Genomic DNA, 4,786 nt, shown 5'->3' with positions numbered 1-4,786 from the left:
AATCCCATTGTTGCAGAAGTTTATTTGCGCTTTTCGCTCTGCTGATTGCTGCTGCTATCCTCATCGCTGCCCTATACTTCGTCGGAGTTGGACCGTGGCATTTTATGTATTCAAGTGTCACCTATGGTCACTCCAAGTATGCCGTCTACAATTGCTGGAATACCAGTACAACATCCATTTTTGTGCCATGGGACAACGAGTCCTCTACCCAGAACATGACTGCCGTGTTTGCCAAGGATTATGGCAAGAAATATGTGGAGAGTCGAGCCTTCAAATTGAATAATTCTAACATCGATGTCCTCCTGAATCATACATGGGAAATCTACGATTATGTCTTCCTCAGTGAAGGAGTACGCTGTAGGATAAGGATCCTACTTCAAAAGGAACGTCACAACGTCCGATGCAACTGGATTCATCCAGACCTAGGGGTGCCAGAGTGGCACTGCAACATGGCATGTCGACCTTTGATCCTGTTGCCACTACAAGGATACTGGGATACTGATGTAGTCTATGCGGCCCCGCATAGATCCTCAGGCTGCCGGACCTGGCTCCCAAGAGGGAAGTTCTGGGGAAATTATCATCTGGACTGCATAGAGGATGTTGCCACCAGACGACCGCCTGGGGGGAGGGTCTATAAACCCCTTCCCCCCCCGAAGGGGAAGCGTCATTCTGCATAAAAGAGAGCTGTGGTGTGCTGATGAGCCATTTCTCCTTCACAGTTGAGGTGGGGACCTGGCCCAAGGAAAGACCATCGTTAGAGATTATGGCCTCCAATTCATCTGCGGCTACTTCGCTTTTTGCACCGAGCCAAGTGAGTCCACTGGAGCAAGTCGGTGTTATCTTCGCCTGGGTGGTTTACTGCCACACCGGTTCCTGGTCGGCTGGACAACCACTGAGGATGTTCGTGGCACTGCAGGGATATGTGAAGATCATTCTGCGACCCATCCTAATCCAAAGATGGGATTGTGCTCCATCTCTCTTTGCTTGCTATCTGATGGGCCGGACCCGGATCAACTGGCGGAGAGGCATCATGGCAGGCCTCTGGCTCACTACAGATACGATGGGCCTGTTGATGGAGTTGGTATGTGGGGGTATTCATGCCACCCGTGCTGGTCCTCTCAAGATCATTACTGCAATAGTTGAGGGGCTCCTGGCTGTCCTCGTCCTCATCTACCTGATGCATCTGGCGGTCTCCATCAAAGGCCGCGGGAGGCGTCGTTGGCTCCAGAAATGGGCCCTGTTAGCCATTTGGGCAACGTGTTGGGGTATCCTGGTAATCCTCTATTGGACACAGGAGACCTCCACCTTGCCCTTGGTTGCATGGCTCATGACCTACTCGGCCATATTCAACGATTCTGTTCAAATACGGGATCCGGAGCCTCAATACCCCATCTATGACAACGTTCAGTCCCCCACCTATGCCAACGTTCGATCCCCCACCTATGCCAACGTACCCGCTGTGATGAATTCTCTACGGCTCGAAGCGGAATCAGGCACACCAGTTTAATCAAGTTCTCATCCTTTTTGCTTCCGCTTTTGCTTCTTAGCTGATTATTTACAAAAATATTCTAATTAATTATTACTCATTAAAGTTACCTGGGTTGCTATTTCTCTCCAGGCATCGATCTGCTGTGCGGGGTGTGGAATTGGTGCAGAATCCTACGGATTTCTTTGGGCAGCATCGTCATCATGGTGGTGTCACAAGTGCGTGCACACTCACTACAGTTATGTAACGGCAATCTTCTGCGTCAACGGTCGGGGGGTATTGCCGTACATTGACACTTCCATATCTAGATGCCTGGAGCGGGACCACAAGGTCGTGTGGACCTCTGCTTTGGGCCAATCTGACGACATGCTATCATCATCCAGGCTGGGAAACGGGCGACTGTTCCCCGTAGTTAGGAAACTATGGGAGAATCAAGTAACCCGTCGCTGCCTACCTACTCTCCACCTGCTGAATGGCATATTGGTAGCAGTGGGAGAATATGTTTCCCCTGTTTGCCCAGGGTCGCCTGATAGGTTCATCGATGTCGGTGCCCAAACCTACATAGCAACACAGGATCGGTGTTCCCAAACTGATGATTTCAGTTTGTCTCTCCAATCCTGTCGGGCTGCTGATGACATCTCATCATTGCCCTCACCAGACACCATTGTATGCAGCGTCTCTAGTACTTCAGTTGCAGGCGCTGTTCGAAGGAGTTGTCCGCTTATGAGAACGGCTTCCAGGACATCCCACGAGCTGTTGGCGGAGCTAAGTGATCTTTCTGCACCGCCTCTGGAGGGATGCGGGGTTGCTACTGTGCTTCCTCCACCTCAGCTGAGTCACATCTTACGTCCCTACCCTCCTGTACATCTGGCGAGGATATGGACGCGGATGTCTGCGACCACCACCATCGAATTTGACGGAATATGAAATAGTGGACACATGGATACCGACTCCCTCTCCTACAGCTTTCCATGAGGAGGATGTCCTATTTCTTTACTGCAATGATGGACTGGATGATGGTCTGGATCTATTCAAGTAGGATTACTGCTGAGCACTGTCCGATCTCAAGGAGGGGGTGTCAAGAAATCTGGGGTGTGTGAGATCTGTCCAGGCCCAAGCAGAACAAACGATCATAAGATGCCTAGGAGACTGCCACAGACTACTGTATTGAGTAATAATGAATTCTTAAGGTGTAATCCCTGTGTTTGGTATGTTCTTTGTAACGATGAACCAAAATCAAATAATCTATGGTTGGTAAAATGTAAGGAATTGAAGTTTTACACAGGAAAAGAAATAGGGCTGTGTTGCAGCGACAGGAAGTGGTTAGAATGTCAGAGCTGCCGATGAGAGCTGAGAGCTGCTTGCAGCTGCAGACTCGGAAAGTTTTTAAAATAGTTACAAACTGTCATGAGTCGAGGAAAAGTCAAGAAGAGGTGGAGGTTTTAGTTATTTTAGTAAATAAAGTTATCCTTAAAATGAATCATTTAAGAGGAATTTATACTCAACAGTAAACTTAAAGGTTAATAAAATAAATATTCTGTTTCCAGCCTGCAGATAAGAAAGACTATCTAAATATTGTGAGTAATTGAATAAGAATTAAAGAGCAACGCTTTTGTTGATGTTGGTTTGCTTATAGTAAACATTTACTCATGTATTAAAACTGTAACTTTGATGTCAAGTAATTAGAATTATGGATTATTCCTAGTTTCTTTTCAGAAAACTTGTAGTAAGCTCACGTTAAGTTACAACTGATGAATTATGGATATTATAATGAATTGGTAGATGATAAATTAGGAAAGTAAAATAAGTTAAATGTGACTTTTATGTGTTGGAGGATGCAGCTGCCTGATAAGATCAAAGAAAGGTTAGGGCGGAGGTGTGAAGTTAGCAGCTCGGATTGCAGAGGTGAGATGGAGGATGACGCCATGTGGTGAGCTTCTCGCCAGCTTGCAAGTCGACCACCCACATGGAAAGAGCCCAGGTGTATGTTACAAGTTAACCGCCCACGTGGAAAAGAAGACAAAGTTCATGTCACAAGTTCATGAGGTCTAAAGGTGAGGGCCTGGTTGGGCCATCATGGGTTGCGTGCGCAGATGTTCTTTGTCTTGGAGAGAGAGAAAAGAAAGGTATAAAGCCACGAGACTGAAGGAACACGAGGTTCTTCGTCCTCCGGCTGAGACTCGACAAGTGCAGCACCGGCAGAAGACCACATCCTGGAACCAAGTAAATTACCTCTTAAGGAGTACTACGGAGCACCTCACGCCGGATTAACAGGACGAAGATCCACCGACCCACTGCCTCGGTTCCTCATTGGATTTACCTACCCTGCACTCGACCCAGCGATTTCAAAATACATCGCACAGACTTGGGGAATTGAACAAAAGTCACAGGATCGATCAAGAGCTGTTCGGTTGGATATAACAGACAGTTCACCTTATTTCCATTCCGAGGAAGGATTTACTTTTTTAAAGATAAAGATTCCGATCAAGAGCTGTTCAGTTGGATATAACAGACAGTTCATTTTGTTTCATTTCCAAAAAAGGATTAATTTTTCACGGTCACAAGTGGAAGGATTCTAACCAAGGACTTCTGTTGCCGAGATCCAATTCCATCTGGGTAGGAGTATGAGTTTGCCGCTCCCTAAAGCCTTATTTGATAGAAAGATGACAGTGTAGGGAGATTATTAGGAAATAGTTAAATTGATCTAAATTTTATTGATTTTCTTTGTATGTTAATCTCAAGTGAATTCTGTATGCCTGTCATTTACCCTGCTAAAGCTTGCTTAATAAATGCATATAATATAAAATTCTAATCAGGTTGTGGACCTTGAAATTAATTGAGTCATTTGAATCAAAGTTCTTCTATTTATAGTAAAACCAGTATACGTGATTCTAGTAATGTGGTGGCTTCAGACTTTCCTTTGGTGAGTTTAAGATGATGGCCTTGGGACTTGATTTTAATCCTAGTCACTAAAGATTATCCAGCCGTTAACAAGTACTCGTTACATTTTAGAAAGAATACTGCCGTTAACAGAAGTGGTTATTGAAACTATGCAGTTGTGAGGGCTACTCGGCTGACCGTTTCCTAACTTAAGAAGGCCATAACTTCTGGACGAAGGTAGTGAGAGCTGGACGAATTTCTTTCGCCACCAGTTTAAACAGATTATCTCAAAGATCTTGTTCAGGGTAAGACCCTGGTCTTAAGAGATTTTCCGGACCTGTTAGACAGAGAACTGGTCAGTAGTCAGCCCCGAGGAGTTGAGAGGAGAGGGCGAGGCTGGCTATTGCGTAGTAACAAACA

Source organism: Gambusia affinis, linkage group LG11, assembly GCF_019740435.1.
Source record: "Gambusia affinis linkage group LG11, SWU_Gaff_1.0, whole genome shotgun sequence".
Classification (NCBI taxonomy): domain Eukaryota; kingdom Metazoa; phylum Chordata; class Actinopteri; order Cyprinodontiformes; family Poeciliidae; genus Gambusia; species Gambusia affinis.
The sequence above is the reverse complement of the archived record's forward strand: the minus strand, read 5'-3'. Positions refer to the sequence as shown.